Genomic DNA, 15,444 nt, shown 5'->3' with positions numbered 1-15,444 from the left:
CACATTTTCAGTCGTGATGGTAGCCTACTCAAGAAAACAGCACTCGTCGTGTGAGGTTGCTAAACTGTATCATATCTGTTAAAACAATTAAAAAACATTTTGAATTTTGGCACTGGCAGTAGGCTATGTTGTTAACTGAGTTTAAACTGAGTTTTCATTTGTTTGGATTTCTCCTCGAGAGGCTGCGCGAGCCTCAACAGCGCAACCACCGTCAGTAATACTCATCCACTATCGATCGCAACTTACAATAAATATAATACAATCAGAATCATTCTCTCATTTTAGTGATTCCCTAGTTATTTTTTTGTTTTGTTACTGACGTTTAATCAGGCTACTTGTCCGGTCAGGCAAGTAAAATTCTTTTTTACTTGTCCCTTCAAAAAATCCACTTGTCCCGGTGTTACAATTATATTCAGTTCCTGAAATATTTGGTTCCAATGGGTGGAGCTATCATGAATATTCACGAGACCATAGCGTGGGCGGGGCGACAAATACAAGCGAGTGGAACAGAAATGATTAGCGTGAACACCTCAGAACGCGTTTTGTTTTATGGATTATTTATTTCAAACAGGTAATAAAGTTGAACGAAGATAATCTTAAACTACTCGTATATATTTTATAAATAATACATCGTTTTGTAGCATGTGTTTCAGTACTCTGAGTTTACCTGAACTATTACCTGATCCTGTAAGCGTTGCAAGACCTACAATAAAGGTATATTTCTCCAAGTTTTCCCAGATTAGTTGTCGCTTACATTTGATAGAACTGTTCGTTTCTCATGAATGACTGAGATTGGGATTTTAAAAGGTGTGTGATTGCTGTTCAAATAAATATTTACAAATATATTCTTGTGTCTTTATTCTGTCTCCCAAAGTTGTCTGCATATTATTAAAATAGCCTTTAAATTATAGGCTGATATAGCTCAAGGCAACATACGAACTTGGAGTTGCATGTTGCATGCTTTGGATGTTGCTTTACACTCAACTGGAAATATTTTTGATACACAACCTTTACTTTATCAAAGGTTATCATAAATGTTAAGCTTCAGATGCATTAACAGTTGTTTTCTCTAGCAATGCTTTAGAACGTTGGTCAAATTAATTGATAATAATGACTAACCATTAGGCTAATCATAAAAATTAGGCCTACATCTTATCAGTTTAGTAATGTTATCATTCTTAATCTTTGTGTAAACAAGTGAACACAAAAACACACTGGTGTAGAAGGCATACCGAAATATTAAGGAAAGGTATATTCATAAATACATATTTGAATAATATAGTAAATCTTTTTTAGTCCTGCTGTATTAATTTTGTCCTTGATCCCATGTTTTTCTCTTGTCTAACATTCTTGTTTTTACAGCTGAATATGAATAAAATATGTCATTTTAAGACACTGTATCTTACTATAAAAGTAATTTCGAGTTAATGAGTGAATGCTTTAAAAAACTCAATAATTTTTACACAGAAATATGTTGAGGCAAATGTTTTTGTTGATCAATTTTATGTATGTATATGTATTTAGGATAGGTAGATAACTTTATGCATAATGTTTTATATTATAAAAATGATATGTATTATATTCTTTAAATGAGAATACTTTTTAATTATATGTCCATATCCCACCACACCTGAGAAACTTCTTTTCTGATCTCTATTTCGGTGCAATTTACTATATTGTACAGCTTTGGCCAATAAATAATTGGTTCATTACATATAGTTTGCGAAGCATTCATCATCCAATTAGTTATGGTGATGTTTTAGAATAACGAGTCTTAACCACAATTCATGTAAATAAACCTACCCATCTTTGTTGAATTTGTCATTTTGGCTGTCAATCTATAGATAAGGAAATGTTTAAAACCTTGTATGAATTTAAAGAATCTGGAAAGGTTCCTCATGGTGTTTCAAAAAAGAAAAAAGAAAAAAAATGTCCTTAGAAGGGCACAGACCTTCACAATGAGAGGTGAGTTAAGTAACACTTAGTGATTTCTCTGTCTCTTCATGATCAAAACATACTACTTTTAGATGAGGTCTTATACTATATTATACAGTGAGGTTTTTATTTGCCCTAGATGCAAACACCCTTAATTTTGCACTCCCATGCATGATATCAACGAAAGAAAATGTGAAATTAATGAAATGAAGAGATTTTATAGGGAAGTTTCTTGAGGTCATAATCACAACTAAGGAGAAATTTGATGCCACCAAGTTTCATAAAGATATTGTTGGGAATGTGAAACCAAATTTGTGTTTTTTTATTTAGAAATTGTTTTAACCAGTTGGTTTTGATTGTAGGCTACCATCAATACATTCAAAATCAATTGCCCTAACCCCGCCTTCTTCATAGTTTCTAATCATTGTACTCTTTTTTATATAATGCGTTTTACCTTTCCAGATGTAGTTAAAGTTTGCTTGGTTTATCGCTTTGATTGCTTCCTTGGGAACTGACAATGATTGGGCTGGGTAGATGAAACGAGAGATGGTTTCAGTTTTTGTAATGAGCTTTACATTTTTCCAAGTTCCCCCAGATATTAAGTTTGGTTAATTAATTCACGTCCTTTGTAATTTGTATGCCTAGATACTTAACTGTTGTTTTCACAGGGATGGAATGAATAACTGAGAGATTACAATCATGAATAGGTAGAAGTTCACATTTATTGAGATTCAATTTTAGCCCAGACGCTTTTGAAAAGAAACCTATTGTTTCAAGGATTTTTGGGAGTTGGTCGCTATTTTCCATAAATATGGCTGTATCATCAGCAAGCTGGCTTATTGTCAGATGTTGATCAAATATTGTTCGTTTTTTAAATTCTGAATTTTTAATAAGAATGGATAACATCTCGGCTGCAATAATAAATGACAGTGGGGATATAGGACATCCCTGTTTAATACCTTTTTGAATCGGGAATCTTGGGGAAGTTCCTTGCGGCAGAAGGACTGTGCTATTTGTATCTTTGTAAATTAATCTGTTCACCAAATCCTAAGAGCTCTAATGTCCGAAACATAAATCTGTGTTCAATCGAGTCAAAAGCTTTAAAAAAGTCCAGAAAAAGAATTAGGCTCTTGTCTTCTATTAGGTAATTATAGTCAAGTAAGTCAAGTATAAGTCGTATATTATGATGTATTGAACGTCCTCTGATGAAGCCTGATTGTGTGTCTGACACGATGTCCTCGATCCCCACTCTAAGTCTGTTTGCAAAAATATGAGTCAAGAGTTTGTAATCGTTATTAAGAAGAGTTATGGGACGTAGATTGTCAATTATCTTTGAGTTTTTGCCAGGTTTTGGAATTAGGGTGATAATTCCTTGCTTCATTGTTGTTGGTAAAATGAATGTAGCCTATTACATATTTCTTTTAGCATATTTAATAAGAGATCTTTTAGGTTATCCCAGAAATGCTTGTAAAAGTTGCTTGTTAAACCGTCTGAGCCTGGAGATTTATCCAGTTTTAGACAGTTAAGGGCTTTTTCCACCTCTTCCATTTTAATTTCAGCATCACAGATATTCTTAAAACAATCATCAATTTTAGGGATCTGTTCAGAGATTTTATTAAAGAAAGCTTCAGCATCGACCTGCGAATAAGAAGAGGAATATAAATTACTATAAAACTGAAAAACTGCTCTGGAGATCTTATCAAGGTCGGTACATTCTTGGTTGTCAATTATCAGCGTTTTTACAGCATTTCGTTCCTGCCTTCTCCTCTCTAGACGACAGAAATATGCTGTGCTCTTTTCTCCTTCCTCCATCCATTTTGCCCGAGAACGGATATAAGCCCCTTTAGCTTTATTAACATGAATGCTGTCCAGTGAGGAATGCAGCGTCGTTAATTTTTGCTTATCATCTTCATTTATCAGATGTTTATTGTAAATACTATTGATTTCCTTTACAATATGCATTTCTTTTTGTTTACTGTCTCTACTTAAAGTTTTACCAAACAAGATGGAAATTTGGGCTGTTTATAAGTTCTTGACCAATTTTTTTTTTTTTTTAATAGTGATTGTTTTCTATCGCGCGTGCGCCGTTGTCATGGTGACCAGACGCCCGCCAGCCTGCCTTCCTGCCTGCTACCCGAGAGCTTTTCAACATGGTGAGTCAAGGTTTCCCGATGTTTCTAAGAAAGAAAAATGTTAAAGCAACAAAACATAAGCACATATGTGTTATAAAGTCTATGTTCAGTAAATTAATAATGGCTGCTTATGGAAACATAAAAAGCGAAAGTCCCGAGACAAAATGTAAACTTAGCATCTTGATATATGTTAGCAATGCCTGTCTGATTTTATACTTACCTTTGAATTTTTGTCTGTGATGTTTTCCCCTTAATCCATTTATCCACCAAAGGATGGAAAAGTATGTGGTTTTTTAAAATAATAAAAAAAAAAAATTATAACAGCTTTCAACCTCAAATTAGTTTTATTTAATTTACTTTTTTTTTTTTCTTCAGGTAGGCTTGTAGGTTTATTCTTAAAAATAAAATACCAATTTTGTCAGTAATATAAAGTCTGTATAAAAACATCTCTTCACTTACAATTTAGTTTTATTAGAAATTGTAGAGTTTTGTAGAACTATAATTGCAGCTATAAACTTTAAGCTCAAAAAATGTTTCATTAAAAAGGAAAGAAATAATTTGCTCATTTTAGACAGCATAAATAACTTGCATCTTTTGCATCCAGTCTGCAAAAAAGAAAAAAGGAAACATCAGCAAGGCTGAGAGGGAGAGATTGCAGAGAGAGGCAGATGAACAAAGATTGAGAGAGGAAGGTATATCTGCAGTATTAAAGTAATTTAATTTTAAATGAGTTTTTTGATAACAAATCTGTATACTGCGTTTTGTCCTGTAGAAGAAGCTCGTCTCATTGCTGAACGTGAGGAGAATGAAAGGCTGGAGAGGGAGCGAATAGAACAAGAGAAACAACAGCTACTTGAGTTAAAGGTTTGATGAACTTTCATTTGAACATTCACAGTTGTGTTGCATACATTTACCTGCAGGCTTTAGTGCATATGCAGCTGTCTGTACTGATGGATTGTGTGTGACAAGTTTGGATGTAATGATTGATTGACGCCTGTCAATGTCCACAGGACAGAGAGCGCAGAGAGGACGAGCTGAATGAACTGCGGCACATTCTAGATGAGAATCACTCTGCAGTCACCACGTGGGAATCAGAATGCAGGAACAAAGCTAAGGTAAGACTCGTGTAGCTTTATCTCAGGGTAATTCTGAGGCCACTATAAGTGTGTTACAGGATGATTTGTTCTCTGGTCTTTTCCAGTGGGAGCGTTACATGCGTTGCGACGGCAGTCCGGATCCAGCTGTGCAGCCGGAAATCAACTCCTTCATCAGTTTGTGGAGAGAAGACTCTGAAACCCAAATCCAGCAGGTCATGAAAAACTGTGCTCTGGCTCTTCAGGTGAGACCAGCTCTCTGGATCTGTTGTTTTCATGTTTTCAAGTCCATTATTGATGACTAAGGTGATCCTGGTAAGTCAAAGATCACTATTATTGAACATTTTAGTATTACATTTGACACATACAGTGAGGAAAATAAGTATTTGAATACCCTGCTATTTTGCAAGTTCTCCCACTTAGAAATCATGGAGGGGTCTGAAATTGTCATCGTAGGTTCATGTCCACTGTGAGAGACATAATCTAAAAAAAAAAATCCAGAAATCACAATGTATTATTTTTTAACTATTTATTTGTATGATACAGCTGCAAATAAGTATTTGAACACCTGAGAAAATCAATGTTAATATTTGGTACAGTAGCCTTTGTTTGCAATTACAGAGGTCAAACGTTTCCTGTAGTTTTTCACCAGGTTTGCACACACTGCAGGAGGGATTTTGGCCCACTCCTCCACACAGATCTTCTCTAGATCAGTCAGGTTTCTGGGCTGTCGCTGAAAAAGCTCCCTCCAAAGATTCTCTATTGGGTTTAGGTCTGGAGACTGGCTAGGCCACGCCAGAACCTTGATATGCTTCTTACAGAGCCACTCCTTGGTTATCCTGGCTGTGTGCTGCGGGTCATTGTCATGTTGGAAGACCCAGCCTCGACCCATCTTCAATGCTCTAACTGAGGGAAGGAGGTTGTTCCCCAAAATCTCGCAATACATGGCCCCGGTCATCCTCTCCTTAATACAGTGCAGTCGCCCTGTCCCATGTGCAGAAAAACACCCCCAAAGCATGATGCTACCACCTCCATGCTTCACAGTAGGGATGGTGTTCTTGGGATGGTACTCATCATTCTTCTTCCTCCAAACACGTTTAGTGGAATTATGACCAAAAAGTTCTATTTTGGTCTCATCTGACCACATGACTTTCTCCCATGACTCCTCTGGATCATCCAAATGGTCATTGGCAAACTTAAGACGGGCCTTGACATGTGCTGGTTTAAGCAGGGGAACCTTCCGTGCCATGCATGATTTCAAACCATGACGTCTTAGTGTATTACCAACAGTAACCTTGGAAACGGTGGTCCCTGCTCTTTTCAGGTCATTGACCAGCTCCTCCCGTGTAGTTCTGGGCTGATTTCTCACCTTTCTTAGGATCATTGAGACCCCACGAGGTGAGATCTTGCATGGAGCCCCAGTCCGAGGGAGATTGACAGTCATGTTTAGCTTCTTCCATTTTCTAATGATTGCTCCAACAGTGGACCTTTTGTCACCAAGCTGCTTGGCAATTTCCCCGTAGCCCTTTCCAGCCTTGTGGAGGTGTACAATTTTGTCTCTAGTGTCTTTGGACAGCTCTTTGGTCTTGGCCATGTTAGTAGTTGGATTCTTACTGATTGTATGGGGTGGACAGGTGTCTTTATGCAGCTAACGACCTCAAACAGGTGCATCTAATTTAGGATAATAAATGGATTGGAGGTGGACATTTTAAAGGCAGACTAACAGGTCTTTGAGGGTCAGAATTCTAGCTGATAGACAGGTGTTCAAATACTTATTTTCAGCTGTATCATACAAATAAATAGTAAAAAAATCATATATTGTGATTTCTGGATTTTTTTTTTTGATTATGTCTCTCACAGTGGACATGCACCTACGATGACAATTTCAGACCCCTCCATGTATATGTATTTAGGATAGGTAGATAACTTTATGCATAATGTTTTATATTATAAAAATGATATGTATTATATTCTTTAAATGAGAATACTTTTTAATTATATGTCCATATCCCACCACACCTGAGAAACTTCTTTTCTGATCTCTATTTCGGTGCAATTTACTATATTGTACAGCTTTGGCCAATAAATAATTGGTTCATTACATATAGTTTGCGAAGCATTCATCATCCAATTAGTTATGGTGATGTTTTAGAATAACGAGTCTTAACCACAATTCATGTAAATAAACCTACCCATCTTTGTTGAATTTGTCATTTTGGCTGTCAATCTATAGATAAGGAAATGTTTAAAACCTTGTATGAATTTAAAGAATCTGGAAAGGTTCCTCATGGTGTTTCAAAAAAGAAAAAAGAAAAAAAATGTCCTTAGAAGGGCACAGACCTTCACAATGAGAGGTGAGTTAAGTAACACTTAGTGATTTCTCTGTCTCTTCATGATCAAAACATACTACTTTTAGATGAGGTCTTATACTATATTATACAGTGAGGTTTTTATTTGCCCTAGATGCAAACACCCTTAATTTTGCACTCCCTTGCATGATATCAACGAAAGAAAATGTGAAATTTGGCAGTGTCAAATAAAAAACAAAATTAAATGAATCAATTTGCTAGAGTTTTGTCTCTGTTTTATTACAATTAGGTGCACTTACCTCTGGAATGGTACATTCAAAACGACAAACTGCACAAACTGAGTATAACATTACTTTAGTTGGACCTTGCTATGTAGGCTACCATCAATACATGCCCTGAGGATGGTCGTTTGACCGAAAGCTTGGCTATTCAATTTGCTGAAAGGATTCAAGTGTGCAGACAGTTTTATTTATTTTTGAGATCTTCAGTTTTGTTTGTCTGGCACCTTGTTGTTCGTGAGTGCGGTGTTACTCCTTCAAAAAACCATCAATACATTCAAAATCAATTGCCCTAACCCCGCCTTCTTCATAGTTTCTAATCATTGTAGCCTACTCTTTTTTATATAATGCGTTTTACCTTTCCAGATGTAGTTAAAGTTTGCTTGGTTTATCGCTTTGATTGCTTCCTTGGGAACTGACAATGATTGGGCTGGGTAGATGAAACGAGAGATGGTTTCAGTTTTTGTAAGTAATGAGCTTTACATTTTTCCAAGTTCCCCCAGATATTAAGTTTGGTTAATTGATTCACGTCCTTTGTAATTTGTATGCCTAGATACTTAACTGTTGTTTTCACAGGGATGGAATGAATAACTGAGAGATTACAATCATGAATAGGTATAAGTTCACATTTATTGAGATTCAATTTTAGCCCAGACGCTTTTGAAAAGAAACCTATTGTTTCAAGGATTTTTGGGAGTTGGTCGCTATTTTCCATAAATATGGCTGTATCATCAGCAAGCTGGCTTATTGTCAGATGTTGATCAAATATTGTTCGTTTTTTAAATTCTGAATTTTTAATAAGAATGGATAACATCTCGGCTGCAATAATAAATGACAGTGGGGATATAGGACATCCCTGTTTAATACCTTTTTGAATCGGGAATCTTGGGGAAGTTCCTTGCGGCAGAAGGACTGTGCTATTTGTATCTTTGTAAATTAATCTGACTATGTTTATAAATTGTTCACCAAATCCTAAGAGCTCTAATGTCCGAAACATAAATCTGTGTTCAATCGAGTCAAAAGCTTTAAAAAGGTCCAGAAAAAGAATTAGGCTCTTGTCTTCTATTAGGTAATTATAGTCAAGTAAGTCAAGTATAAGTCGTATATTATGATGTATTGAACGTCCTCTGATGACGCCTGATTGTGTGTCTGACACGATGTCCTCGATCCCCACTCTAAGTCTGTTTGCAAAAATATGAGTCAAGAGTTTGTAATCGTTATTAAGAAGAGTTATGGGACGTAGATTGTCAATTATCTTTGAGTTTTTGCCAGGTTTTGGAATTAGGGTGATAATTCCTTGCTTCATTGTTGTTGGTAAAATGAATGTAGCCTATTACATATTTCTTTTAGCATATTTAATAAGAGATCTTTTAGGTTATCCCAGAAATGCTTGTAAAAGTTGCTTGTTAAACCGTCTGAGCCTGGAGATTTATCCAGTTTTAGACAGTTAAGGGCTTTTTCCACCTCTTCCATTTTAATTTCAGCATCACAGATATTCTTAAAACAATCATCAATTTTAGGGATCTGTTCAGAGATTTTATTAAAGAAAGCTTCAGCATCGACCTGCGAATAAGAAGAGGAATATAAATTACTATAAAACTGAAAAACTGCTCTGGAGATCTTATCAAGGTCGGTACATTCTTGGTTGTCAATTATCAGCGTTTTTACAGCATTTCGTTCCTGCCTTCTCCTCTCTAGACGACAGAAAAGTAGTTGATATGACGGACCACCTGTCAAAAAATGATTGATTGACAGGTGCCACGCCCCTTCCGGTGACAGGTCCCGCCCCTTCCGGTGACATGTCCCGCCCCTTCCGGTGTCCCGCCCCTTCCGGTGACAGGTGTCCCGCCCCTTTTGACTTTTGATTGACAGTTTGACAGCTAGTTTTGACTTTTGATTGACAGGTTGACAGTTAGTATGACTTTTGATCATGTTTTGACAGCTAGTTTTGACTTTTGATTGACAGTTTGACAGCTTTTGATCATGTGGTTATTGACAGCTAGTTTTGACTTTTGATGTCTTTTGAAGGCTTTTGAAGCCTTTTGATATTGACAGAAAGTGTTATAACAATATGTGATGGTATCTGACAGCTAGTTTGATGCCTTTTGAACATGACAGTTAGTGTTTTTGAAGCCTTTTGATCGTTTGAAGACACTGTGATTAAATAATACGTCATGGCTATATGACAGCTAGTTTTAATTGTTTGAAGCCTATTGAAGCCTTTTGAACATGACAGTTAGTGTCTGTGAGTGTGTGTGTGTTTTTGAAGTTGGTATCACACACACACGATCCTCCCTACATATTCCTGAGCGTATCCGGGCTGTACTGTGAAACTGATAAGGGGAAAACTGTGTAAGTTTATCTCACACAAATGTTGAAAAACCATTCAGTTCTTTTAAAAGAATATAAATGAAATGTTTATAAAGATCTTACTAAAACCTCACTCAAAAAGTTTAAATAAAATGGAGTCACAAAAACAATTGCAATCAGTTAAATGTTTATAGAGTTAAAAAAAACAACAACAAAAAAAACATATAGGTTATGAAACAATCAGTTAAATGTTTAGAGAGTTGAAGAAAAAAACATATAGCTTATGAAACAACGCAATAAAATAAACGGGTTCACGAAAATAAAAAAATAAAAAATCATCTCACATGTTTAGATAACTAAAGCGCCTCTCCAGCACAGCCCCGGCCTGAGTGGTGCGCGCGCCCTCCGCATTCTGACATCCCCCTCCTTCTGCTCCTCCACATTCCAGAGCACAGTGATAGTGAGAAACAGAGATTTTATAAAATAATGTATATTTCACACAAATAATATAATATACAATAATATAAAATATCATCTTACATAAAACATTCTGTTCTTTAAAAGAATATAAATGATTATAAATAATATAAAATAAAGATCTTACTAAAACCTCACACAAAAAGTTGAAATAAATGTAGAACTATCCAGTTTAAATAAAATGGATTCACAAAAAATTGCAATGAGTTAAATGTTTATAGAGTTGAAGAAAAAAACAAAACAAAAACAACATAGGCCTACATGTTATGAAACAATCAGTTAAATGTTTAGAGAGTTGAAGAAAAAACATACAGCTTATGAAACAACGCAATAAATGAAACGGGTTCACAAAAATAAAAAAATATCTTTATTAGAAATCAGGGCCCTCTGGCCTCTTTACACCAGCGTTTGACCTGCGGAGCTTTCAAAAAGCACCAGCCAAAGGGTGTGTGTGTGTGTGTGTGTGTGTGTGTGTGTGTGTGTGTGTGTGTGTGTGTGTGTGTGTGTGTCAGAGAGTCACACAAATTCAGTGATCAGGATATCAGGTGCTGAGTTTATAAGAAGTATAATCTTAAAAGTTTAAATTATATCTTTTAAAAATACAAGATTGTTTAAATGAAATCTTTAAAGTTTGAATAAATACACATCTTCTATTTATCTTTTAGAAGATTACTGTAATGATTTTGTTTAACGGTTATTAAACAATGTCTGTTCAAAAACTGTACTTAGTCGTCTTAAATCTCATTTATATGAAAAGATTTTGTCCGTGTGGAGTTTCAATTTTGATGGCTTTCCATAGCCATGATGATTTTTGTACCGTAACTGCATATTCGATCATGTACACCTAAACACGCTGATCTTTCTCAATTTATTTCAAAGTATAATCTTAAAAGTTTAAATGAAATCTTTAAAGTTTGAATAAATACACATCTTCTATTTATCTTTTAGAAGATTACTGTGACCTAAAGTATTATTGTTATTAATTAAACAATGTCTGTTCAAAAACTTTAGATGGTTGAAAAACCGTACTTAGTCGTCTTAAATCTCATTTCAATTCAATCATTCAATGAAACATTTCAAGATTCAATCAGCATTTTTTGTCCATGCGGAGTTTCAATTTTTGTGGCTTTCCACAGCCATAATTGATTTGTGTACCTTAACTGCATATTCTATCATCCCTTACACCTAAACACGCTGATCTTTTTGAATTTATTTCTAAGCATAATCGTAAAAGTTTAAATATGATCTTTTAAAAATGAAAGATTGTTTTAGTTTGAAGTTTAAATTTCTTAACTTTCTTGCTTGAAAAAATCTTTAAAGTTTGAATACATTCATATCTTCTATTTATCTTTTAGAAGATTACTGTAATGATTTTGTTTAAATTGAACCTAAGGTATAATTGTTATTAAACAATGTCTGTTCAAAAACTTTAGATGGTTGAAAAACTGTACTTAGTCGTCTTAAATCTCATTTATATGTAAAGATTCAATCATAATTTTTTGTCCATGCGGGGTTTCAATTTTTATGGCTTTCCATAGCCACAATGATTTTTGTACCGTAACTGCATATTCTATCCCTTACACCTAAACACGACCATCACAGAAAACTACATTTTCAAAAATGTAAAAAAAAAGTTTTAGCTAAATAAATATATAAATAAAAACACCTTACATTTCCAGAGAGGTGAAGTACTTCTTTATGCAACGATAAAAAACAATCCAAAAAGCAAATAGTTTAAGTTGTCAAACAAAACACCCCCAGATCCTTCAGAGATAAACTACAGTGTGAACTGAAGCTTCAGGATATAGGGTAACAGACCAGATGAGTCTCGGGGACAATGTCACAGTAAATCTAGTCCGCGTTCCAGAGTACATCCAGAGTTTTATACTAAATTCATTTAAAAGCATAACCTTAAAAGTTTAAATTAGATATTTATATATGTCAATAAAAGTTTTATTAAAATCATATCTTCTATTTATCTTCTTAGAAGACTTATGTATTATTTTTACTAAACAGCGTCTGTTCAAAAACTTTAGATGGTTGAAAAACTGTACTTAGGCGTCTTAGATCTTATTTATACAAAAATATTTCAAACAGTATTTTGTCCATACAACATGTTGTCAAAGTTTGTCACAATGTTTTGTTGTTGCGTTATTTTTAAGAAATCCGAGGACTCTACGTTGCTCTTATTTAGACTAAGTTGTATCATCAAGTTAAATGTAAATTTGCAAATCCAAATGATAGGAAAACTTTATGATAGGAAAGTACGGACAGCGCCTTTGACCAAGCCTCTACATATGGGGCACTTGCGTAGAGAAGGCGCACATTCTTTGCACACAACTAGGTGACCACAGGGGATGAAGACAATGTTCACTTCCTTATCCATGCAAACTTTGCATGTGCGCTCCTCTTGAAGTCTTCTTAACTGTTCCTCCATAGGCAAGTCTGAAAGATCTTGACTCGGTGATGCAGCTTCATTTGTCTGGGCCATCAGTTCTCTCAGCAGGCAGACATCATTCTTCTTGATCCAGTTGCGGAAGACCTCTGCTGCTGCATTTCCTTTCGACAGGACTAACTCAATGAGCTGCCCTGTCTGCTGCTTGACTGTAGTGTAGTTACGAATAATGTCATACTCTTAATGTCTGGTCCATTAAGCACTGCACACTTTTTAGCCGCTGTGACACGGCAAGATGATGTTTCTTAAGAAAAGTAAGAAACTTACTTTCTCGCTCCTCCTCTCTCTTCTCATCTTCCGCACGTAGTAAATCAGACACCAATTCTTGAACGGTTTTGTAATTTTCTCCACTTGCGAGAATTTTGCTTTGAACGGTTTGCTTCACCACAGGATTGTTCATCATCACTGCATCTTCTCCAGGACCCAGGTGTACAGCAGCTGGATCAACAAATTCTCTTGAGTCGCTGTCTCCATTAGTCAATAGCTGTTCAAATAGTCTTGGAAATCTTGCTTGAATCTGATGAACAAACTCTTGGCCCTTTTCTTGCAACAGGTATTCACATCTTGGAAACCACTTAGCATGTTCTCTCCATGGATCATCACCAGACTCCCAACATCTGAGTCCACCATCACAACAAAAGCACTTCACGTCATCATTACGACCAACATAGTAAAAACCAGCCTTAGCCAATTGGTCTGGTCGAACAGTTATTCTTGAGGGCCAGTTGACAAATGTGAGCAACCTTTCTTCACACTGTTGCATTGCCGATCCATTGGAAAGGCCGCCACCAGATAAAGGTACATTATCTGCACGGTCACCTTGAACAAAGCGGCAGTTGGGGTAATGCCTCTGGTGCTCTGATGCTGCCCGATCTCCCGGTTCCCAGTTGCTAAGCTGGCCTCCACAACTGAAGCAAGCCACTCTGTCGCCCTGGCCAACGTAGTAGAAACCACTTTTGGCCAGCTCAGCTGGAGCTAATGTAGCAAGAGTCCAATTCTGAAAGGTGTCAAGGCGTTCCAGTTCCCGACGCATGCCAGGATTGTGACAAGTCGGAGGTCGCTGGTGAGACATATCCTCAACTCCACGGGAGGAAATGGGGCTGGAGAGGGCCAGGTTGCTGAATGCCGTGTTTAAGTAACCCACCTGCTCCTCCATTTGGCTTGAAAAAGATGCCGTGGCGGTTGATGTTACGGCTGTCGCAGGGTTGGAAAGCTGTAAGATGGCTACGTTGCGAAGCGGGGGAAAAGGCAGAGTGAGAGGACGACAGGAGGTTTGCTGTGGCGGGTAAAAATGTGACCACAGGGTGTGTCCACTCAAGCCCTTCTCTCTGCTGGACATCCCATGACTAGTGTCTAGTCGTCCATGACAGAACACATAATCTTATTAAACTTATTAAATACCCTCTATGATGCAGGAACCGATGCTAAAAACAAAATCAAACACCACAATTTCAAAAATTTAAAAATCACCACACAATTTCAGGTATTCACATCTTGGAAATGGTTGCCACCTCGGGAATACAGTCATTTAAATGCAGAAATCAAATATTTAAATATTTAATCTTTTAAATCATGTAGTATTTTTAATTATTCTAAATATTATTATTCTAAATATTATCATGTATACTATTATAATACTATTATTATGAGCTCAGACATTTTTTAACCAGATTTTTTTTTATTTCAACATTATACTTTCGAGTATACATTGAAGTAGTGAAGAAAATGATAGATCGGCAGTACATAAAGTAAAACGACGTTTACAGATGGTCTAACCAGAATAGAAAATCTCTGCAGGCTATCATGTTTTGCTCTAGGGTATAGTTGACCAGACTTGCAACTATTTCACCAACGTCAGTTTTTGCATTTTTTGACACCAGTGACATGCAGAGATCTGTTACAAAAGTCCATATAGCGAGTATCTCTGTGATTTCGAATTCGTCACAACATTCACGCAGCACATCCAGAACTTGTTTGAGGATTACGCCGTTCGGCTCTTTGCCGTTAAAAAACATGGGTGTTACATCAGGCCATGGCTTTGTCAAGCCTCTTACGACATCCATTTCATTTTTGAGATGTGTCACACGTTTGGTATCCTGCGCACAATCGTTTTTCATACCACACGCAGCATCGATGATCCTGTGCATCAAGCCAACCATCTGACCTCTAAAATGATCTTTAAACATAGAGTCTAGCGTAGCTCTTAAAGAACACTCTTTGCCCGTGGCGCACTCACACGCCGGATGATACTTGTTCTCCATCCGTTTTTGCGTCGCCATTTTTTCAACTTTTCGAATAGTCCACTATTCGATGATGAAAGATGCTTTTCGTTCCTGGAATGTTCCTGGAATCTCCTGAGCGAGTCCTTGCGGCACAGTCGTCCAGGGTTTGTGCGTTAATGCTCGGAAGTTTGTGTTTTGGGGTCAGAAGCGTAGTTTACGTCAGGTTCAGGCA

General features: G+C 36.4%; 1 pseudogene across 1 annotated transcript; it reads right to left on the bottom strand.

Moving 5' to 3' along the window:
- Positions 1 to 12,241: 12,241 nt before the first annotated feature.
- LOC309496952 (putative inhibitor of apoptosis) lies at positions 12,242 to 14,413 on the bottom strand (annotated as a pseudogene). The gene has a single exon. The product of its transcript is annotated as a putative inhibitor of apoptosis (transcript).
- Positions 14,414 to 15,444: the final 1,031 nt, after the last annotated feature.

The sequence above is a fragment of the Leuciscus leuciscus genome (genome assembly GCF_965113295.1).
Source record: "Leuciscus leuciscus genome assembly, chromosome: 4".
NCBI classification, from domain to species: Eukaryota; Metazoa; Chordata; class Actinopteri; order Cypriniformes; family Leuciscidae; genus Leuciscus; species Leuciscus leuciscus.
Note: the sequence above shows the minus strand (reverse complement) of the source record. Positions and strands in the feature narration are given on the sequence as shown.